Source organism: Podarcis pityusensis, assembly GCF_964106645.2.
Source record: "Podarcis pityusensis genome assembly, chromosome: 9".
In the NCBI taxonomy this organism is placed as follows: Eukaryota; Metazoa; Chordata; class Lepidosauria; order Squamata; family Lacertidae; genus Podarcis; species Podarcis pityusensis.
This window is the reverse complement of record NC_138034.1, coordinates 50155246-50180664: the sequence shown is the minus strand read 5'-3', so window position 1 is coordinate 50180664 and position 25419 is coordinate 50155246.

Below are 25419 nucleotides of genomic sequence, written 5' to 3'. Positions count from 1 at the left end.
CTTCTCATGAGGTGGCCAAAGTATTGGAGCCGCAGCTTCAGGATCTGTCCTTCCAGTGAGCACTCAGGGCTGATTTCCTTAAGAATGGAAAGGTTTGATCTTCTTGCAGTCCATGGGGCTCTCAAGAATCTCCTCCAGCACCAAAATTCAAAAGCATCAATTCTTCAGCGATCAGCCTTCTTGATGGTCCAGCTCTCACTTCCATACATCACTACTGGGAAAACCATAGCTTTAACAATACAGACCTTTGTCGGCAAGGTAATGTCTCTGCTTTTTAAGATGCTGTCTAGGTTTGTCATTGCTTTTCTCCCAAGAAGCAGGCATATTTTAATTTCGTGACTGCTGTCACCATCTGCAGTGATCATGGAGCCCAAGAAAGTAAAATCTCTCACTGCCTCCATTTCTTCCCCTTCTATTTGCCAGGAGGTGATGGGACCACTGGCCATGATCTTCGTTTTTTTGATGTTGAGCTTCAGACCATATTTTGCACTCTCCTCTTTCACCTTCATTAAAAGGTTATTTAATTCCTCCTCACTTTCTGCCATCAAGATTGTGTCATCTGCATACCTTAGGTTGTTGATATTTCTTTCGACAATCTTAATCCCAGTTTGGGATTCATCCAGTCCAGCCTTTTGCATGGTGAATTCTGCATATAAGTTAAATAAGTGGGGAGACAATATATAGCCTTGTCGTACTCCTTTCCCAATTTTGAACCAATCAGTTGTTCCATATCCAGTTCTAACTGTAGCTTCTTGTCCCACATAGAGATTTCTCAGGAGACAGATGAGGTGATCAGGCACTCCCATTTCTTTAAGAACTTGCCATAGTAAGGGATAGTATGCAGATGACAAAAATAGCTTTAGCATGTGTAATGAGACAAGAATCCAATACTATATCTCTATTTAGACAAGGTCTCTCCATAGTTTTCAGTTTAGTAATAAATTGTAATTCAGCAAATTCTCTTTCTTTTTTCTTTTTCTTTTATAAGTATTTATTGGGTTTTATAAATAAATAAATAAACAAATAAATAAACAAACAAATGCAAATCTCATTCATTAAAATATATACAAATATTTTGAGATCCTGTATTGAATGTCCTGGGACTCTGTTCTGAAACTGTATGCCATCAGTGCATATTATTATTATTATTATTATTATTATTATTATTATTATTTAAGAAGGCCTCAGGTTAGCTGCCCCTTCAATTTGATCCTTGTCTTTGTATCTACACAACAAAATGGGGCAATGCTACAATGACAAGTGCATAATTGCAGCAGCCCAAAGATTAGCTATTTTTATTTATTTCAACTGCATCAGACCAACACAGTTACCTCTGTGAATTTTGCACAAGTTTTTCTGACTATCTGAATAAGAACAATAAAGATGAAATAGAATTTTGAATGCATTTAACAGTAGGACAGTAATTTTGTTCCAACTGCCTTCTCAGGGAATATGTAGGCACTTGGTTTCATTACAGCCACTCAGAAAGAAAGTGCCTTAACACAGTCCTATTCATTCTTGTATGCACTGAGATTTTCTAACACGCTCAAAGCAAGACCTACTTAAAAGCCCGTGTCTTTTTGATTAAGGTTGCAAAGATTAAAAAATATGCGTGCCAGCTAGTTACAGGTTATGAACAGGCAGTCCTGCCTAGAGCCTTATTAGGTTTAGCCTCAGTTTGTGCACAATCTATATATTACTCACTGTGCGCTACAGCCAGGACTAATGAACTGGTGACACTTTTCCGAGACTCTGGGGAGATCACTTTGCATGATCATTTGCAGCAGAAGTCAAAGTGGCATCATTTCCCCTTTTCAATTGAAGAAGAAGGAAAAGCAGTAACTGGATGAAGCAGATGAGCCCACGTGCATTTGCTGGGTTTGATTCCCTCACCACAAACAACAGTGTGCTTTGGTTCACCTTTATCCAGTCTCCATTCTTTATTGTTGGTATCTATTTTCTCCATTGGACACAGAGCTGCCCCCAAAGCCAAGGAACTGATGTCTGACTTATCTATGAACATAACATAATGACAGCCTTATATTGAGTCAAACATCTGGTCCAGCTATCTCAGTATTGTCTACACTGATAGCAGCTGCTCTCTAGTGTCTCAGATAAGGTTCTCAGCCCTGCCCAGCTGTCCTTGGTGATTCCCCAGTGACTGTCTTCCCCCCTTTGCTCCTGATTTGGGGATGCAGCAAAGCAGAATCTGCAGAAGGACACTCCCCACAATCGAAGGGGTCAGTCCAACCTCTGTCACTAAGGTGGCCACTTACGCATCACCAAGAAAAACAGGACAAAGGGGGACACATCTGTGTAAAATCTCACATGCATTTTTATGGGGGATATTCAACTAAGTTTGCCTCAGAGCACACTCATTGAAATTAACGGAACTAATGTAGTCAATGTTCATTAATTTCTATAGGTTAAGTCTGAGTCAAACTTCATTGATTACTGCCCTATATGTACAGCTGCAAATTTAGAAATCATTACTATAAGGTCAGTAGCAATGAAATCTTCTCACCCTAGCAGGGAAGATTATGACCAATTGACTTGTGTGCCTGATCAGTCTGCTATCCAGATGGGCAACAGCACAGCTCCTGCTCTTCCTTCTTTTGGTCCTTTTCTTTAACCCAGCCTAGGATCAGACAGCCCTACCAATGGAGGACAACCATTCAGCTTCTGTAAAATAGGATACATGTCCAATCTGTCTACCATTGGCACATACACTAAGTAGTATTAAGAAATTGGCTCTTATGTTCACTTGATCTCAGCATGGTAGACAAGCATGTGGAACACCAAGCTGACTTAGACACAATATCTTCCAAAGGTTGTTGAACAGCAATCAGTAGACCCCATGAAATGGAATCAGATGGGTTCACACTTACTATGTTTCATGTATCTCCTTGGTGATCTGTTAAAAATAACTATCTTTCTCATTATAATTACTACTATTAAAAAGGTAAAGGGACCCCTGACCATTAGGTCCAGTCGTGACCGACTCTGGGGTTGCAGCGCTCATCTCGCTTTATTGGCCAAGGGAGCCGGCGTACGGGTCATGTGGCCAGCATGACGAAGCCACTTCTGGAGAACCAGAGCAGTGCACGGAAACGCCGTTTACCTTCCCGCCGGAGCGGTACCTATTTATCTACTTGCACTATGACGTGCTTTCGAACTGCTAGGTTGGCAGGAGCAGGGACCGAGCAACGGGAGCTCTCCCCGTCGCAGGGATTCAAACCGCCGACCTTCTGATCAGCAAGTCCTAGGCTCTGTGGTTTAACCCACAGCGCCACCCGTGTCCCAGTATTACTTTGCTTTTTATTCCTATTACCAGTATGTACTTTATTTTTAATATGAATAAAATATTATTATAATAAAGAAAAAATTTGCTTGAATCTCAAGGCCTCTGAGTTTGATTAGGAATCCATATTTTGTTATTGTTCCTTATTCTTTGTGCTTCAGTAAGGGCTCTCAACCAATTAAAGAAGACTTTTAATCAATTAACTGTCTGGTTTTTAAGTGGTTTTAAACCATTTAAAAGGTTAATTGCTCAACTTAATCAGGTTCAAACAAATGTACACACCACAATGCCTTAAAGGAAATGTGCTGTTTTCTTTTAAGATATTCCAGAGAAAAACTAAAGGAAAAGGACAGCTTTCCTTTAGTATAAAATAATTTAGAATTTGAAAAATTCTGATTGCTTTCTTACATAAACAAGAATGAAGCAATAAATATAAGTTTGTTTTTAAAAATATGCACTATACACATATTGCATAGTTTGAGGCTGCAATTTTATTCATACTTACATAGAGTAAGTCCCAGTAAAATGAATGGGACTCACATCTGAATAAACATGCATAGGATGGCATCGTATGTATATTCTTTAAAGTGACATAAAATGATTTCCACATGCCTGACAATGGAATTCCACTTGGGTGTTGAGATCTCCTGCTTCTCTTTTCCTCCCTTCAGCTTCCCCAAAATCACATTTTGGGGGCAGCAAGGCTCCAGGAGGAAAAAAAGGAGGAATCCCATTGTGGCTGCACACACTGCTCATGCTATGTTGCATCTCACCCTACAAGTTTTAAATTATACACATAATGTAAATCAACAAAATAATACAGCTGGGATTCACTGTGGGTCTTTCTCGGATTAAGACTCACTGTTTTTACTCTCTAAAGTTTACACTCAATAGTTTGTTTCTGTGAAATGCATAAAATTGCCTTCCTGATGGCTTCTGCCCTTTCCCCCCATAAAATATCACATAGTGGGGGGAAGATCTGACAAAAATGTTGGCTTCCATAATGACAAGCTATCTATAAATGTCCAAGTCCTACAGGTTAATGGTGGGAAATAAATTTTAACTAAAACTTTCATTGATTAAATACACATTGAAAAACTTGCAGACCTAGCCAATTTTTGAAAGAAAATCTGCCAAACTTCCAGAAAGTGATCTGAAATAATGTTGTGTCAACAGATTTAACAGAATATAGGAAATTCTGCTGGCTGTGGGGTGATTCAAAGACACCTCAGGTCACAGGTAGCAATGTGGTGTTGGCTGTAGATATTGTTGGACTACAGCACACATCAGCCCAAGCTAGCATAGCCACCTGTTGCATACGGCACTGGTTTTATGCAATCTGGAGGTCATGCAACGTTTTCAAGCCTTTTCTTCTATAAGTGCACATAAATTGACACAATCAATTCAGTGAAGTGTTTCAGAATTAAAAGGTCCACACCAGGATACACATTAAATATACAATCAAGATTTGGATTCTGGACAAATTGTAATGTAAAGAACACGTTTCCTTTCCACCATGAAAAAATGTCTTATATGGAAATTCAAGATACGAGTAACATTATGCATCTTGGGGGCTAAAGCTAACTTTATTTAAAGTAGAACAAGAAATTATTGTGCATGCCACAAACTTTTGGTGAGACCCAAAGGTATAGTGTAAATCAGTTTGGCTTGGTCAAAGGTTCTAGAACAGGGTGATCCACCAATATTTTTTTGATGCTGCTTTCCCCTCTTCTCTTTTTCTTCCTGGGCCAAGAGGAAGATAAGCCCAGCATTTTAGAATTACTTCACTCGCAACTGAGAGAAGAGCTATCTCATGTTTAGTACTTTTTCCATCCTTTAATCTTCTTTTTAAAATGATGACTGGAACCTCAGTGTACTTTCTGCCTAGTACCAAATGGCATTTTTGGATATCGTAAAAGCTACCGTTAGGCAATCATACTGTTTTAATTTCATGTCGTAAATATGTGGCACACATGAGATCCTCATGTGGCAAGAGGTAAGCTCTTAGAATTTAGAGCTTGGATTAAATCTGTGCTTAATGTCTATGAAGAATCCTATTTTTAGGATGAGTTACCAAAATCCTTGAATAGTTTAATATGAATAAGCTCCTGTCTTACAAAGACAAATGAGTGGCCTTGTGTGGTTTCCCCCCCTGCCCCAAATTACATTGTATTGAACCACATTTGTCATCCGGTCCCTTGCCAAACAGTGCTCCATTAGCTTAAACTAATCAGTCTGAGGCAGATGGCAATTTGACAGAAAGAGAGATGGGGAGCTGACAGCTTTCCCTCAAAACATGGGGCACACACTGTGTTTCAAGTGCCAAGCTACCTTGACATTTAATTTTAAAAGTAACTTAGCATAGCTCTTACACACACACACACACACACACACACACAAATAAATAAAATAAAAAACCCAGATGTCTCTGCAAAATCAATTTAGCTTTATTTAAACCAGAAATCTTGATGCCTGGAAGGCATATCACTTTGCTTTTTTTTTAAGAATCTGTTTTGTTGCCATAGGGGATATTGATGGTATTAAAAATGCATAGTGAATGGTCTAGGCCACTGGATTTGTCTCTAGAGAGGTACAGAAAATAATAGTGTTTAATAAGCAACATGAAGTGCTATGAATGCACAAGTATATTGCTGCTATAATTAGCAAGCAATAGGGCTAGCATTTTTTCCAGCAAGTTTACATGCAATAACTGTATGAGCACAGAGTATTATACATAGCTGTGTCACCAATGATTATCCCCAAGGCAGCAAAATCCCCAATGAGGACACATTGTTAGCCTTCATGGGATTGATTCCTTTCTTTGCAGCTCATAATGTGGCAGAGATTCAGCTCCCAAGACCCGCTATTCTATAAACATTGCAATAATCTTGGACAGAAATTAGAGTTCATATTCACTTGGCATTGCATTATAGCTGAACTCTTATCCTTTGTGGCTTATTAAATCTATGAGCGGGGGGCAGATATCCAGCTGGGTCCAGGAGGCTGTAAATGTCTTGAGAGAGGGAGCAATTCCAGCTTCTGAAACCACAATCTAGCTTCTTGAGAAGAAACCTAGTCTGATCCCAGAAGATGTCAACTAATGCAGGCCAGCGGAAGTCATTCTCTTTCTGGGCAAGGTGCTTGAGAGAGTTGTGGTTGACCAACTTCACTCTTGAATGAAACTGACGTACTAGAACCATTTCTGTTGGGCTTCTGGCATTGTTTGGTGACCCCTCCTTGATGCCTTTGGGACATTGTGCTGCCTTTGGGGTGACATCTACCAAGAGAAACAGGGGGTGTACAACCCTGCTGATTTTCTTGGAGCTCTCAGTGGTTTTCAGTACCATCAGCCAAGGTATACCTGTGTGAGTTGGGTGTGGGAGAGACCACTTGGTATTGTCTTTTTTCTACCTAGGATGGCCAGAAGGTGAGGCAGTGGCACCAATGCTTGACACCTTGGGGTCAAATAATTAAATAATACCTACAGCACTGAATGGCTGGAAATCTAGCCTTCCTCTCATTTACTGTAGCAGATGGTCTAGCATGATGTCCTGAGTATATAGGCAAGGAACAGCTGGACACTTAACACAAGTTTGGGTTATACATGTCACACAGTGTTGGGTCACTGATATGTGTCTTAGTCTACTGCTGCTGCTATGTTTTTTAGGATCATGCATGCACTGCTAGCTACTTGTTTTTGTTTCTAGGTTTTCGTTATTTTGATTTTATTTCTTTCTCAAAAGCTTTGCTAGCCTGCTCTTTATCCCCTGTGGATGCCAACAGGTGTGTATAAATAGAATCATGCCACAGAAATCTCCCACAGTATGATGAACAGAACAAGCCTTCTTTATAAAAAACAGAGTCAACTAGAAACAATCAAAGCCAAGGAAAATGGATCAGGACTGGAATACTTCAAGGACTGTCTGTCTTCTCATATGAACTGGCCTGTACCCTGCAGTCATCATCTGAGGCCTTTCTTCGTGAGCCTTCTACGCAGGAGATCCGGAGGGCTCCAACACTAGAAAAAGCATGTTCTGCAGTGGCTCCCCATGTTTGGAAAGCTTTCCCCAGCACCATCATTATATATCTTTAGGCACCAGGCAAAAACTTTCCTGTATAACCAGGACTTTGATCTTTAACTATCTGTTTGGCTGCTTGAGAACAGCATACTGGACTCGATGGGCCACTGGATTCTATTTATATTTGGAATAAATAAATTGTTTTTGAGAAACCTGCCTGCAATATTGGTACAATTGCCTGACTTCCTTTAGGATACCTCACAGAGACAAAACTGTGGTCAGCCAAGCCAAACAGCATGTCCTTTCTGCCTCAAAGAAGGTATAATCACAGCTTTTTTTTTAAACTGGAACTCAGTTCCAGCACCTCTCAGTTGGGTGCCATTGCCATTCTAAGAGAACAAGGGAGACATTCGTGGTGAGTTCCTGCAACTCTTTTTCAAGAAAAATAGCACTCTATAGAGACTGAATTGCTGGGGGGAGGGGTTGGAATCCGGATGCCGAATTTAAAATTATTTTAAATTACTGTTAGGTACTGCAGTCCCAGCTCTCTCCAAGACAGCAGGGAAACTCCTGCTATTTCGTTTACTGTTATATATTGCCACTGTGGTGGGTTTTAGTTGGGTTTTCTCTCTTGGGCACCAACATATTTTGCACTTCATTTGCTTGCAGCAGCAGAAGCACCACACACACAAACAAACAAACAAACTAACAAGTAACGCAGTGGCCTAGCTGCACCAAAAGCAAGAGCAATATCAACACACACACACTTCCAGAGAAAACAGGGGGCAGCGCAAGGACATGTTTCAGCTCTTCCCACAGGCGATAGTCATGATGTCTGATTTATGCGCTTTCATTTCCCACTCATTCTTGACTGTGTACAGCAAACAGAAGCTTCGCTTTTCATTGAGCTATGAAAAATGTCCCAGGCAGTAGTAACACTGTGCCACCACCAGTTCTCATATGTTCTCATTTGCAGACAAGTACAGACTTTCACAGATATGCACTAACAGAGGAGGAACACATTCTATGGGCAAAAGGGGGAAAAAGAGCTGTGTGCAAATAGCCTCTCAAAATTATCTACCCTTTTTGAGACCAGATCATTTGTGGAAGGTCATTTTCTCCTCCAGGGAGAGAGGAGAAGTTCTCAACAGGTTCTTGAGGTGGTAGCAGTGTCAGTAGCATAGTGCCTGTCACTCGCCCTCATTTAAAAATAAAATAAAAAATGCACCAGGGTGCCATATGTGCACTTGTTGAATGACCTAGACATAGGTAGAACAAGTTTACTCAGAAGTAAATCCCATCATGTTCAATGGGACTAAGTGTGCTTTGGATTACAACCATAGATACTGTTGTGGATCTGCAATCCACAATCCTGTGTGCACTTACCTCAGAGTAAGCCCCATTGAATGCAATGGGACTTACTTCTGAGTAGGCATGCATATGCGCAGTCAGTGGATTTTATATGTGCCCAAAGCAATGTGGCTATATCTGTAACAGGAGAATTACTGAAAGATTACTATCCTTGCTTATTTTGATGTTGTCAAAGCTGCAGTGTATGGAATTATACAGAATCAAATGATATTTGATGAGCTTGAAAAATTCATCCTTAACCTACCAGAATAAGGTGAAAGCAGAGGATTAGTTTTACTAGTTAGTGCTTTATTAGTTCTTCATGACCCAATAAGCATCTCATGAGCATGCTTTATACTTAGCCTTCTTCATTAGCTGTAATAATCCATTGCATATATTTGCGATGCACAATGTAAAGTGTGAGCGCTCATTCTATGAAAAACTGAGCAGGGGTTGGGGCAAACCTATGTTCCCCTTGATACAGGGGTGAATTTCGGTTTTCTTTTCCTTCCTCCAGAGAGGTCTGACAGATTGCACAATATTGTGTTCTGGGTGATCTCAATCAATATGCAAAGAGGTTAATTGTCTTCGTTTGCTCACCGACTGACGTTGTGCTCCATCTCCTTTTTGGAGTCACAGAAGCTAACAGCAAAGCAGTGCAAAGGAAGCCCCTTTGAGCTTATGAGTAATACCAAAGCAACTGTATTGCCTGTAACTGCCACAAAAAGACTTGCTTTTGTTTTGGTTCTTTATGAGTACTGTGTTTCACTAGATGGCAGCACCGAGTAGCAGCTTCATCGGTGCTGAAACTGAAGACAGAGGCACAGAATAGGGCAAATGATCTTTTGGTGCTTAAAATGTTGCATTGTTTCAAAACTTGCATGTTCTTAATTGTATGTAGGATTTCACAGTAAACACAGAAGTGGAGCAGACATAAGTGAACCAACTCTCTTAGCTGTCATATGGTTCATAAAAGGAATAGAAACGATCCTTCAAATGCCCCCCTTGCTAAATTACTCAATGAAGTCCTGTCACAAGTAATGCCCATTGCATCAAGTACCCATAATAAGTCCATTCTGGCAGGCAGCACCCCACCAGGGTGCTGGGTATCAGCTCTTACCATCATTGTGGCTGGAAATTCCAGAGATCAAACCTGGAATATTGCGCATGGTCAGCCACTTAGCAACAGGTATTTCCTATGACATGGAGAGGGATGCGGGTGGCGCTGTGGGTTAAACCACAGAGCCTAGGACTTGCCGATCAGAAGGTCGGCGGTTCAAATTCCCGCGACGGGGTGAGCCCCCATAGCTTGGTCCCTGCTCCTGCCAACCTAGATGTTCGAAAGCATGTCAAAGTGCAAATAGATAAATAGGTACTGCTCCGGCGGGAAGGTAAACGGCGTTTCCGTGTGCTGCTCTGGTTCACCAGAAGCGGCTTAGTCATGCTGGCCACATGACCCGGAAACTGTACGCTGGCTCCCTCAGCCAATAAAGTGAGATGAGCGCCGCAACTCCAGAGTCGGTCATAACTGGACCTAATGGTCAGGAGTCCCTTTACCTTTACCTATGACATGGAGAAACTTGACAAAAGCAGCTTTCCACACCACGAAAAGTCAGTGAAGGGAAAAGCTATGCCAAGTTCAATTTTTTTACCTTCCATTTAGCTCTTAAAAGTGGGGTCCTGCCATGAAAGAAAAGATGGATTTGGTTATACTAAGTTGAAATTCGAAATGGAAATATAGAATAACAAATTTAAAACATTGTCAAAAATGTATAAATTGCTGTTGGAATGGCATTTGAAAGATGAAGAGGTTAAGTCGGTTATGATACATTGGGCCAAAGACTTTGGTTATAATATACAGCTAAAAGACTGGGAGAAATTATGGAAAGAAGGAACAAAATTTACTGCATATAATGCTTTGAAAGAAAATGTAATGAAAATGATGTATAGGTGGTATATTACACCAGTGAAATTAGCTAAAATGTATAAAATAAGTAATAAATGTTGGAAATGTAAGGAAAAGGAAGGCATTTTTATCATCTGTGGTGGGAATGTAAGAAAGTGAAATATTTCTGGGAAATGATTTATAATGAGATGAAAACGATGTTGAAATATACATTTATTAAAAAACCAGAAGCATTTTTACTTGGTATTGTAGGCACTGACATTAAAAGACAAGATAAAAAACTGTTTTTATATGCGACAACTGCAGCAAGAGTATTATTGGCACAGAAATGGAAGCAGGAAGAACTACCAACAAAAGAGGAATGGCAGATGAAATTGATGGACTATGCAGAATTGGATAAGATGACAGGGAGAATTCGAAACCAGTAGGACCAGAAATTCTTGAAAGATTGGAGTAAATATACGAGTTATCTGAAAGACAATTGTAACCAACTGACTACGCTTTTAGGACTACAAGAAGTTTTGTAAGGAGAACTATATGAAATATTGCAGAAAAGATTTATGAGAATGGATTTTAAGTTATAGATTATAGTAATAGTTAGGATAACAAATGTAAGATTAAGAGAAGATGTTTGCAAATCATTAGATGTGATTAATGGAAGTCTCAGGCTAAAATAGCCAAAATGTTGTATAAGATGAAATGAGATGATATGTTCTGTTTGGAATATATATATAAAAACTAATAAAAATGTATATTTAAAAAAGAAAAGAAAAGAAAAGATGGTGGCTCTGTGTTATATGTTATCTGCCTTGTATGGTTAAAATGCTAAAAGATCAGATTGAGCATCAGAAAGTTGGCACTTGGTGAAGGAAAATGTTTTATTTACACCAGGGTTCAAACGATTAAAGGACTCAAAGGGCCTCATAGTCTACCCCCCTGCAATATAGATGCTGTAGCAAAGGAAAATATGCAGCAATGTTCCAATGATTTTTCATGAGTTTTATGAGTGAGGTGGCTGCCTCAGATATCAGATGCTGGAAGGGGAGTGTGCAGTGACAATGAAGTGCTGGAGGGGGACAAGATACACCAGAACCTGCCCTGCATCCCATAAGCTAGTTTGCTGCCCTTAGGTGCAGTGGATAATTCTACCCTGACACCAATGCTGAAATGAGATTTAATACACAGCCCAGTCAACTTGTGCGTGGTGAAGGGTAACATCTTGTCCTTTGCTTCAGACATGTCTTAAGATAACCCTGTTTGAGCTTAGTCATTGTATTTTATTGGTTCAACAGGGTGGATCCTAAAAATACATATCTGAAATCTCAAAAGTTAGGGTAAAGGAGTGCATATCAAATCTCTGCTGGGATGTTGTCCCTTCTGCTTGTGGCCAAGGCACTTTCCATTATTAGCTGGGGACCTTTTCAAAATATTGAACATATTATAGGAGTTTTAAGAAAACTTACAAATTTAATCCAAAGTTACCACTCATTGCTAAAAAGAAAGGCAAAATACATATACACACACTTTCCCAATTCCTGTTAGAGTAACACAGCAGCACCAAAATAGGCTAAATATATATAAATGTGTGCCTCACTGATTAAAATTGCCCACCACCTACTGTTGAACCAAATTAATCAACCAATTATTTAATCGGTTCTAAGATTTTCCAGTCCAGAAAAAACCCCTCCTATTTTCAAAATGCAATTGGGCTGCAAGGCGTGAGGCACATCACCAGTGTGCTTGAATTTGGTTTGTGGTGTATTTTTCCTTTAAGAGAAATGTAGGAAATGCTTGCTACCACAGGTGACAGTTTTTAATTAGCCGTGCCTGGCAATCCTGCTATAGGAATATATTGTTTGCTCTTCTGTGTCTGGATTCAAATAAACAAAACTCAAGGCTTACAGAAGACTTGGCTGTCTTGATGTCTACCTAACTGCATGTCTAGGCAGCAGATATTATAGGTTTTCTACCAACAGGACAGCAAAGATAAAACTAATAAACTGTAAAGTCAAGATTGTCACCTCTAGCAGTTGGCATATTGCTCTGATGTACATGAGGGACCTTTTTGCGTGTCGAGGTCCCCAATACACCCCAAAGGAAAACACAATTGACACTTAATTTTTGTTTAAATTTTTTGGCATAAATTTGGCCACAACTTTATTCAAATATAGCAATGTGAGTGGTTGCTTAGGCATTGGTAGCACTAACTGCCCCCGCACGGGGACAGCTCTGACATTCACACACCCCGCGAAGTCAGGAAGGGTAAGTCACCTGGGGAGAGAGACGGGACTGGGAACCATGCCTCACCTCTCCCCAGCATGCTCCCAGGGGCTTGCGTGGCCCTAGCCCCTTGCCAGGGGGTTTCGGACAAAAGCATGGGGGAGCCCCTGGGTTCCTTTAACGGTAAAACCCTTCAGCAGCAGCAGCAGCATTCTGGAGGGGCAGGCACAGCCGAATCCATACCCCTCCACCAGCAGCAGCATTTTGGGGGGCAGGCACAGCCGAATCCATACCCCTCCAGCAACCAATTCCAGACCAATGCCTAACCGCAAACCTTACAAGTTGTGACTATTTGCTACGCGGTAGGCGAAAACCAAGTGGCACACACTAATCAGCCAAATGGCAAAATTCCTACCGGGCCCCTGCCCCAAAGCAGACAACCCCATGACAGGCAATAGCAAGGTCAAGCAAACAGCCTAACATTAGGGAAGGGAGGGCAGGTGATCCGAAGCAAGCAGCGAAAGAGGACGTCCGTTGCTGCGTGCCTTGTATTTAACAAATAGGGCTGTCAATCACTAAATGGCAACATCTAATTTTCCCCAGTAACAGCCCGCCCCTGCTTACGAGTTGGCCAAACCATCTGCCCAGAAACAGCAAGGTGTCTTTGGAATCCCCAACCACAACACGTGCTCTCCGTGATGGAGAATACGCTTTGCGCATAAACTAAAAAGACACAATGATTCTTTAAAACAAAAGAAAAACACTCACAAGGTTTGCTGCAAGAAGATGGAATAGTCTCCCTTGCTGTTTCATGACATGATCGTGTCACCTTGTTTGTTTCATTTTAAGAAGAAAAAAATGCCTATCATAACCCGCTTGCAGACTGACCGAAAATTAGATATCCCCTGTCAAGTCCCATCTTTCCATTCACTAGATCCCAGGGGCCTTCATAATCATATTATTACTACAATGAACATGTCATAGAATTCAGAGTCCTGCTTTGTGCAGATGGAGTTTTGCACATGAGCAGATCAGAGAGAAAAAATTGTCCCTTGTAATGTACTACTGCAATTTTATAATTTAAAAAAATGAAAAGTTAAATGTAAAACCAGGCAGGCAACAGAAATTAGTTAAGCAAAAAAGAAACAAGTAACTCATTTTATTCAAGAAATACAGTGTTTAGCTCAACTGGAATATAATTATACCTCACAAAGTTTCTCATCCATAACATTTTTCAAAACATGTTAACAGCAGGGTTTTTTTATTCAATTTAAGAATGAAAAAGCAATGTGTCCTGTTAATGTGGCAGAAAATAAGTACTTCTGCAGTGTTCCTATGGTTTAAATGCAACATGCCCTGAGGGTTTCAAAGCGTTGCTTTGTTGGGGTGGGGTGGGGGGTGTAGGAAAAGGCCATTCTAGTATACATTTCATATTCATGGATGTTAAAAAATAGATCAGCTGCTCTAACAATAAAGGAAAAATATGTCTTTTTCTGCTTCGTATCTCTGCGAGAGTTTATTGCAAAATCTCTAAGGCATTTAGCATTGAATGTTCTGCGTCCAAAGAAGGGTTCTTTTCATTTCTAGGTCTGCAAGACTTAAAAAGATATTTCCAATTCATTGGCTATGGGGATGGTGCAGCACGCTGTTTTGTATAAAACGATCTTGAAGACTAACATACGGCTCTCCTGGCAGTTTCTGGCTTGTAGTGTTCTCAGATTTTGGCAGTGTGTCATGGTGCATCACTGATGAATATCTATCTTGCCTTGGAAGGTTGCTTACTGGAGCATCCTTGACTCAAAATAGACTTTCATCGCACTAGGGTGTTAGATATGATTTGATCAAACTGTTAATGGAAGGATACTATAGCAAAGGAAGTGTGGGGATTGTAAACTTGATTAAGCCTTCATCTCCTCCATACATTGAGCAAGCGAGGTGGGCATGGAGAATTTTCTGTGTAATTTAATGTGCAATGATTAAATGTTCATAAAGGCTGCAGGTTGCTGGGCTGTGTGCATTATCACAGAGGAAAATCAAATTGCATTCCTTTGGACTTGCTTTATGAAGAAATGCAAGCCAAGCTGTGGCCATGCATTCCAATTCAGCCCTTTGCTTTATACGTGTGTGGAACAACTATTCTGCGCACACAAAGTGTTTGGTGGAAACATTTGGTGAAAATATTTGGTGGAAACAGCGTACTGAGAATCAGCCTATGCCAAGTATAGGTCAGCAATGCTATAAGCAGAAGTGCAAGTGAGCCATGCTGATAGAAAGATTTAGTGGTAAGACTGTATATATGTGCCCATGGCCTTCTATATTTGTATGCAAACCTCAAAAATGCAAACCTAGGACAACCCAGGAAGGACAAACAAAGCTTCCTTTTCAACATTATTTTAGAGAACAATTTAAAAAGCACCTTGTATAATTGCATTTTAAGAGTAAAAAACAGGCTGGAATCCTATACATAAAGGTGTAAGCCTCATTCAACTCAGTGAGGATTATTAATATTTGTACTGTTGTAGCAAGTTGTTACATGACGAGATGCTGAGCTAGAAAACTGTTGGCCTCACCCACACTGGCAATTCTTCTGTTTGTTGTGTCTCAACTACATGTAACACTGTAAGCTATTGCACCATAATGCTGATATATCCTTCTGTATGTTTTCAATTATGCCTGTAAAAAAAAAGATTGTGATATTTTTTATTGTTAGTTTTTTTGCAAACCTGCTTTGAGTTTTTTTCTACAATCAAGTGGCATATAAGTTTTATGAAATAAGCAAATAAATAATCTTGATCAGCTTCCTGACTGTTTCTCAGAGGCAATTTCCAGACAAGTTTAATATATTAATTTAGTTTGGGATCTTGGTTTCCCTAGAAATTAGTTCACCACCTGTGCCATTTCATAGAATGCGCAGTGCAACCATATACATGTTTACTGAGAAATATATCCCACAGTGTTCAGTGGGCTTTATTCTGTAGTAATTGTGCGTAGGACTGTAGACTTACGAACATTCTAACTAGTGTCTGTTTCCAGGGGAGTATTGCTCACTACTAGTTCAGCACTGGGAAAGTACAGTGAATGGGAAGGTTTTGTCATACTGTCAAAGAAAATATGATGGCATCACCAAAAATTAAATTGCTTGAAAGGAAGGGGGAAAGTTCCTTTTGGGGTATGTGGAAGAGGCAAGTTTTGTCTTTCAAGTTAGAGTTCTGAAAGAGAAAGAACAATGTATTTCACAAAAATGCCCCCATTCTAAACCTATTTTATCTGAAGTCCTATTGATTTTGGCAGACAGAGATAACTTTCAAGGAAGGATTACAGCACAGTTTTAAATCTCCAGTTTATGATTCAGTTGTAATTTCCAAGTCCCAGCAGAGGGGTGTGTGTGTGTGTGTGTGTGTGTGTGTGTGTGCTTCTGACTAGTGAATGATAACAGAAAACTTACTTTACTACATACATAAGGTCAGTTCAGTAAGTGGGGGTGTTCTACTTTTCAGAGGATGCATCTAAACTTCTCATACTCCATCCCCATCACTGCCTCTGCCTGGACCAACTCAAACAGCAACTGTATCTTCAGGATTTATTTGGCTCCTGCTTTAGTCGCCTAATACTGCACTATTCTGGGTTAGATGCTGGAGATGCGTCATATCACCTCCAGTATCAGAAGCAATAAGCTTCTCCATACCTGTTGCTTGAGATAATATGTTAGAAAACGCTATTGAGTTCATGTCCTGTTTGCAGGTATAGAGGGGGAAAGAAATTTGTTCAGTTCACATTTTAATGTAAATCTACCTAATCTGCACCTCCTGAACCAATATGCAAACTTCACTTCTCTGAATTTTGCAATGTAATTTTTAGAGAGAAAATCATGTACAAAATTGCATACTATTATTAAAAATTGCATGCAAAAATGCACGTATTAGGAGAAGTGTGTCCAAAAATGTGTATACATTTTCATGGGGACACAAAGTTCAGGTAGATATGGGCAGAACTGAACAAAAGGTTGGAAACATGAGAAACTGAGAGATTTGCCAATCACCACTTGCTGGCTTCCCATCTGGCTGGCCAATGTGAGAACAGAATGTTAGACTAGATAGGCCTTTGATATGATCCAGAAAGGTTATTCCACTTGTATTATCTCAGCCTTCCATTCCTATATTTTCCCATTCTGAGCTCCAGCTCCATATCACATACTGTCTTACTTAAACCATCCCCAGCTTCTTAGCAACAATAATTCCTTCTTTCTTAAAAAGACACAACGGACCTTTCAGATTCTTGATTCCACAGCTGGGTATACTTCTGCCACCTTTCAAGGTTTGTGACACATGATTTATATTTTATTTTCAAGACTGACCTTGTTAAAAGAAACAAATGGTGAGTGTTGTATCAGTTTGTTTTGTTTCTAAGGGCAGAAATGTAGAGGTAGATGGAATGCATGAATGAACTGATCTGAGGAAATCGCATTAACGGCAATTAAAATGTGTTTTCTCCAGCATTTTATCACGATATGAACAATAGCCCTAATTACAAAATTTCCCTTTCATCAGGACTTTGTGGAGTTGATTGTGGAGCACATGTATCTGCGGCATTTACAAGAGGAGGAAAGATATAAGCAGAAACCACCACACAGATTAGTCCACCAGCCATCAGCAGAACTGTTTGTATTTTGTTTTTGTGAGCTCTGGCACTTTCCTCAAGCATAACTCAAACACAAAATTCTGTTTCAGATAAGGTCACTGTTCTACATTTCAGCTATGCATACAAAAGTAAAGAAATCCACATTGTGAGGGTGGGGAGAGACTGGTAAAACTATATCCAACCTGAAATAAGGGCTCTGCAGAACATCTGAGTGCTGATCTACACCCTGCGTTTTTCCTGTGAAGAAAACAATTCCATGGGGGGGGGGGGAGTTACACAAGTCATTGGTAAGCCACTTACAACAAAGCAAACACTTTAGCTTAGTCTTCACACAAGATGGGCTGTGCATCTATTTCAGGCTGGTATCGGAAGAAGTGTGCATGCACACAAAAGCTCATACCAATAACAAACTTAGTTGGTCTCTAAGGTGCTACTGGAAGGATTTTTTTTTATTTTGATTCGACTACAGCAGACCAATGTGGCTACCTACCTGTAACTATTTCAGGCTGTTTGCTATGTGGGAAAACATCGAGGCCCAAGTTCTGAAAGCATCTGCAGGGTCTCTCTAAGGCTGCAATCCTAAACACATGTAATTGGGAGGAAGGCAGCTGCACCAAAATCAATGGGTTTTTTCTAAGTAGACATCCTAGGACTGAACTGCATGGAAGTGCTGGGTTGCTAAGTGATTTTCCTCCTGGATGTGTCCCAACATTATTTGTGTTTGTACCTTTAGTGCAGATGATGTAACATTTTGGGTGCAACACACGAGGTTTTTATTGCTCTGGAGGGTTGACCTCAGGATTGTGTGTATTCTGTCTTTCTGAAGAGTACTATTCCCTGATGATAGTGCAGATACCTTTGTAAGTAAAGAGAGAAAAGTGGAATCAAGTAACATTAAAGGAGGAAGAAGCAGCCAGAAAATTGAAGGCAATTGTAGCAAGCAACACAGACGAATCGGTAATGAAAGAAGAAATGAAACAAGAGAATTCTGAAGAGAAGCGGGTTTATCAGACTGTTGCCATCTTTGTTAGTTCACTGCTTCCACTTGTCAAATTTACCAAAATGTGCTAGAACAATAACAGAAGGCATCAGAGCATTCTGTGCCTATTCAAAAGGATTTGTTAGGCTCAGCAGACAGTAGCAACTTAAAAAAGGGGAGAAGTAATAACTGTATAGTTAACAAGAATTAGACTGTATGCCAGATCACTGCAATAGCACTCTCACTTGTTGCTGTCTATGGGCAAGATCCAGTGCTCAGGAAGGTTGGGACTGGAATTGTTGTTGTTTGTTTGATTGATTTCTTACCTACTCACACTTCACCATAGGTTTCCAGGGCAAATTTAAAAATACAGCATTAAAACCAATATAAAACAAATTACAGTCAAGAAAATAAGATAAGGCCTAACAATATTTGTCTAGGGTGTCAAAGGCCAGCTTACCACAGAAACAACATAATGAGGGTATCAGATGCACTTTTATCTGGAGGGAATTCCACAATTTAGGAGCAGTCACAAAGAATGCCCTCTCTGGGGCTGCCACTCTCCAAATTTCTGAGGGTGGGGGAGCTATCAAGATGCTGCCCACCCACCCCCTAGCAGCCAATCAACACCAGAGCAGTCCTGTAGGAAAGGAGGCAGTATTTCAAGTATCTGGGGTATATGTTGTTTAGGACTTTAAACACTGGTCCCCTTGAGTTGGGACCAGGAACAAACTTGAAGTAGGATGCTAAAGCCAACTAAAAAATCTTTAATAAAAACAAGGGGATCAAACAATGTATTTATTATTTATTTCATAAAAATTATGCACTGCTTTGATTGTTAAAAGAAAGAAACCTTCAAAGTGGTGTGCCCCCTCTTCAGTGGAGCTAATAGTAACTTCATGAGATGCACCAGGAAAATCAAATTGGGAAAGGGTTCAACTCTCTCTGTGTGTGTACACACATAGCAGCAGCATTTATCCAAATAAAATGGTAGCATATCCTACCCTTTAAAAAAGTGCTTAAAAAAAGAGAGTACTTACTCCCTGAATCCGTCTCTGTCTCTGTCTCACTTTTGCAACTGGTCACACCTACCTAGAAGGCTGACCATGATGGAATTTGGCCCTCAGGCTGAAAAAATGTCCTGTTTCTGTTTTAAACAAGGTACAAATAGATAAATAGGGACCCACTGGTCTTGTTTCCTTACATGTTGTCAGTAGTTTTCTTGTGGGTTATTATCTTCTCCCATCTCTAGTGCAGATTTATCATCATGTAATTAACCTGTTGATTGACATTTCTGACTGACGCAGGGAAATAATCTTCTATGCCAAAAGGTCTGAATGAAATATTGTAACATCTCTGCCTCTCAGTGGTGTTTGTAACCTTTGAACAGTTTAATTTGCACAAACAACACCTGCTGATTCCATCAAAAACAGTGCCAAAACAATTTCGAAAGGAAGCTCAGAAAAAAACATTTGATTGTGCCATCTTTCAGCATGTTTGGAACAAGGGACTGGCTGGTGAGAGGTCAATCTATTTTCTGGAAACACAGCAGACCTGAGGCCTGTTCTAGCCTCAGAACATTGGAACTGACTGTACCTATTTGACTAGTTAACATAAATCCTCTTCACAAGTCCTGAAAGTCAATCTGTGTAGATGCTGCAAGTTTGCAATTGCTGACTTCACCCCCTTCACTCCTGAACTTCCTGCATTAGGAAGGAAGGTCTGAAAGGGAGTTCACACCAAAAGTCATGCAAAGCTGTTGCTGACTTCACCATGTAGGGGTACATTCAAAATTGATTGCATCAAATTTTGGAGAAAGTCACAAATCCATGCTTTCCCCCATCCCACTACACACAATGATTTTCAGGTGCTGATATTTGACCTTCCAAATGTTGTTGAACCAAAACATCCATCATCCCTGACATTTGGCCTTGCTGGTTGAAGCTCATGGGAATTGGAGTCCAACAAAAGAACATAAGAAGAGCCTTCGGGATCAGGCCAACGACCCTTCTAGTCCAACATCCTGTTCTCGCAGTTGCCAACCAGATGCCTATGGGAAGCCTGCAAGCAGCACTTGAACACAACAACACTTTTCCCTCCTGCAGTTATCAGCTGCTAGTACTCAGAAGCATACTGCCTCCAACATATGCATCAGGGTTGATAGCCATTAGCATCCTTCATGAATTTGTCTTATGCTCTTTTAAAGCCATCCAAGTTGGCTATCGTTGCCTCTGTAGGACCAAAGGTTTCCCATCCCTGATGTAAAGGAATGAAATTGACACAATAAGCACAGGCTGGAAAATGCTGTGTTTTGATATCAATGAAACTGAAAAATATCAATCTCATTTCACTTGAAGCCTCCTCAGTTATTTATGCCACACATTAAAAGAACATGTAGAAGGGGAAACACACACTATCACCATTGTTACCATTTCTACTGCCTCCTATTGGCCTTGCCCCCGTGACCCAAACATGCAGAGGTCCTGATCATGTGGTGGAGTCTCTCCATTCAGATCTTTCACCTTCAGATCTTCCATGGATATCTCTAAGAGTGGAGCCAAAGAAGACAATGGCATTGGGGTCAGAACTAGGTCACATGGACAAAATGTTTGAAGGTGGTGTATATTGTTCTTTGATAGATTTATATTGTCACCCATCAATGAGGATTCCATGTGCAGCTTACAATACCATATCTAAACACAATATGCAATTGTAATAGAGAAGGCTTCATACAGATGACATCTCCAATGTTCAGAAAGAATGGAGGCTTAGAAATCATGCCACAGAGAATTTCTTGTGTCAAAAATATTGTATAAAGCAATGTACAGACTTCTTTAGAAGTTATAGTGTATGAAGGACAGAGCTCCTTTCTTCTCAACTAGGCAAGAGAAGAGATGTCCTATTTCCACACAAACACACCCAAGTATTGAAAACAGTAAAAGGAAATGGTAGACAAGCAAAAAGTTGTTTCTTCAAAGCTGGTTAAGTGCTGCAAGAATAGCTGGTAGTAACACGAAAAGCAAAACCTGACTGCTTGCTTCACAGAGCAGCTTTCCTCACAGAGATCACCAGGCACTTTCAAGAAGAGAAACTGGCCTTGATGGATGAGCCCCTCAATTTATTTCTTTAAAAAAAGCTGCTTGCCTTGCAGCTAGAGCTACATTAATTGCTCAAACATAGATGAAACGATAAATCCCCTACTGAACAGATAATGTGAGTAATTATATTGCTAAGCCCCTCAAATGGTGACAAAATTATTTTAAAAACATTCTTTTCTTTGAAGCTACAGTCATGCTGATTGCAAGGAAAATCTGGAAGGAAAAAATGGGGATCTGTGAGAAAACAGCTCTTGAAAAAACAGAAATCCTAACCATATATACTCAGAAGTCCTACTGAATTCAATAAATACTCCCAGGTAAGTGGAGTTAGGATTGCATCTTAACTCTGCAATTTAAGCTATATTTACCTGGGAGTTAGTGATCTTTAACTCAATGGGTTTTCCTGCTGAGGAGACATGTATAGACTGCACTGTACAGTACAATCCTCTGAATATTCATTGCATTCAATGGAGCTTACTCCCAGGTAAATTTGCACTTTAAATTTGTAACATAGTTGCCTATGCATACATATAATGGAGATGTATTTATGTCATTTATTTATTTGTTTCATAATTCACCTTTTAGAGTAGATCCTCTCACCATAGCTGACATCAAAATAGAGCATAAAAACTATGCTCCGTCATATACCAATAAGCTGGTCCTAGCTTGCAGGCCAATGATTCATGAACCCTGCCATAAAACAATTAAAAACAAGCAGAGCAGACTAACATAGCCAGCTTCAAAATGCTTGGGCAAATAAATAAGTTTTTATTTGGTCCCACTAAGTGGTATTCAACTAACTTTTACTCACTGAAATTAATGGACCTAACATAGTCATGCTAATTAATTTCAATCAGTCTACTTAGCTTTCAATTGCCTTTTGTTGACCTTTCTCTGTAAAAACTCATTTTCTGGATAACCCCTGATTCCATCTCTATTTCTCCACCTAGAATACCTTACAAGGGCACCCTATTATCTAAACTAAAGTGCATAAAGCTACACATCTCGTGCTCATGTATAATTTGGTAAACATGCTAATTTCTATGCTACCTCTATGAGACTGACAGGCCTGTCAGCATCGCCCTTGAGCCAGTGCCACGGACTGGACTCATCCACTTCAGCCCCGACTGGGCTAGGTGAGCTGGGTAGCACTTCCAGAGACCACCTTCTGCACAGGAGCAGGTCAAAGTGCTGTGGACTCACAGCTTAGAGTTGTGAGCACCGGATTCACTTCCACAAGAAGACAGTCATCGCACAGCAGAGTATAGCAGAGCATAAACGACTTGGAGAGCAGCTTTGTAGAATATCTTCTTTATTCTATCTACAACTATTATACACAACTATATACAGAGCTAAATGAGGTCTAAGCATAAATGAATGCTGCACTGCACTGAGTGTCTGCAGCTGCTCTTAGCAGCAACCTTATCTATACACATGATCTCTAACACTCAGTCTCTCTCTTTCTCCGACACTGACTGACTCTTTGATGTGGTGCTGGAGCAGAATAAGTAGAGAGCAGAACACCGCCCCTCCCCTCTGGAAAATCACCAGACTCATCAGGAGATTCTTGGATATGGGAGGGGTGAAATCTCCTCAAGGCCTGTCCTCCAGCAGAATAGGGCTGCATTAGAGCTAAATTCCTCCAGTCATGCATGTTCTGGAAGGGCCTGTTCCCTGGTCACAAAAAAGTAGTTTTCCAATGTGTAAAGAGATATGTAGCCCAAGCAAGCATGGCAGCAATACTGAAAAGGAAACAATAAGGTTTTGTGGAAATGCTGCTTAGAGAAGAAGAGGCAGTGTTTAGACCAGCTTGAAAAAGAGCGGAACAGTTAGCGGAACAAGATAGATCATGGAGACGTACCAAGAAAGCAACAATATTGTTTTGACTGTCAGAGTTTTGGAACACAGGAGCATTTATTAGTAAGCATCCTCTCTAGAAAATAGATAAAAAGATTTTGAAGAAGATGACACAAGTGGATTAATCTGGAGAGGTGCTCAAGCCGAGGTGGATCCGAGTATGATTGCAGAATGAAGAGGAAATGCTAATTTAAAAAAAAATTATCTATTGGATCAAAAATATGACTGGGAGCCATAATGGCCATTGAAAGAATTGCAAAACTGGGGGCATTCTTTATGGAAGAATTGCATATAATCATAGGATACGAGAGGATACTGAGATCATAGCAGTGGTCATGAAAGAGGTACTGAGAACAGGCAATAAGAGGAAGCAGCAAATTCAGAGCAAAGGTCACTGCAGAGAGTGGGAGATGATTAGAGGAAGAAATAAAGAGCAAAGCTGGAAGCAAAGGTCTAAAAGAGATAGAGAAAAACGTGTCTTTTGCAGGCCAGTTGTGAACATGATGCAGATGAAAGGTGATCAGGACAAAAGAAAACATGATCTGAAAGGTTAGAAGTATTTAGAAGAGGATTAAAGCTAAGCATCTTAGTGATGTCAGTTTCCTTGTATGTGTCAGTACTGTGCCTTAGATGAATCGTTTTAATTAACACAGACTTCTGAGGCTTTTTGTTATCATTTCTTCAGAGAGCTAAAAAAGATAGAAAATGAAAAGTCAACTAGGACAGAAGATTATAATACTGTTGTGAAGTTTGTTGCAGTGTACCAAGAGGGCCTAGTCATTCAAGACTCAACCGTGAAGCAGTGCATGGTCCATCTGCATATCCCATCGTGCCATACAGACCCAGAAGGGGATGGCGAGGAGAACAGGACATCTTTCCCATAGATTGCAAGAAGCGAGAAAGAAGATAAAGCAGGCAAGAGATAAAAGAAGGTATGAGCCTGATCCATTGCATTATTCTTCTGATGAACTCCTTTACAAGGAATGCTGGTATTTAAACACAATAAATAAATAGGTAAATAAATAAATAAAATTACGGAAAGAAATCAGATTTCCTGGTTGCATTATTTCAGAAATACTTGAGGTCATCTTGAGCACCACTGATTTTTATTGGACTAACCCTTTGCAAACCTACCTCTAAGCAAGTATCATAGAACTTAATGGGACTTACGTACTTCTGAGTAGATATATATATATATATAGTGGTACCTTGGTTTAAGAACAGCCCTGTTTACGAATGATTCAGTTTACAAACTCTGCAAAACCGGAAGTAGTGTCCCGGTTTGCGAACTTCACCTCAGTCTAAGAATGGGGCACTGGCGGCGGGAGGCCTCATTAGGGGAAGCGTGCCTTGGTTTAAGAACGGACGTCCGGAACAGATTAAGTTCATAAACAGAGGTACTGCTGTACGCACATAGGCTTCTGCTGCATCTGAATGAATTCAACGCTGGTTCTTTCAGCTCCCATTACACATTACTCATGTGACTACTTTAGAGTTTGGTTAATCCAGCAGGACTTTTTCTTATGTTCTTCTAATTCACTTCAAGACTCTGGAGCCACCTGATGAGAAATATTCAACATACTGAAAGGTCAGCATGGCTATGCCTCATTCTCCACTCCGCAAAGGTGTCGGTGAAGGAGCAGTGTTTCTTTCCCCATAAGAAACCTGACTTTATTTGCACACAGTTCTTCCTTCTAGGCCCAATCCCTGCTTGCATGCATTGAGCCTTCTTTAAAAGGTATGAATAAATTTGGTCTATTGTTTAACAGCCTGCCTTAATACATTTTACACAGGCAAAATACAAAAAAAAAAGGAGAGACAAAATTGCATAAGAGAGCACTTGCTGTTACCCAGAGAACACATCTAACTCTGTCTAACGGTCACCATAACAACATAGTGCACTTCATTTAACAAAATCAAATATCATATTTGTTGCAATTGCTCCAAATTGGATAGCTTTATAGGTTACAAACTTGAATGTATCACTTTTAAAAATAATAAATGCACCAATCACCTGTTCAGAAGGAAGGAGACGGAGGAAGAGATGAGGT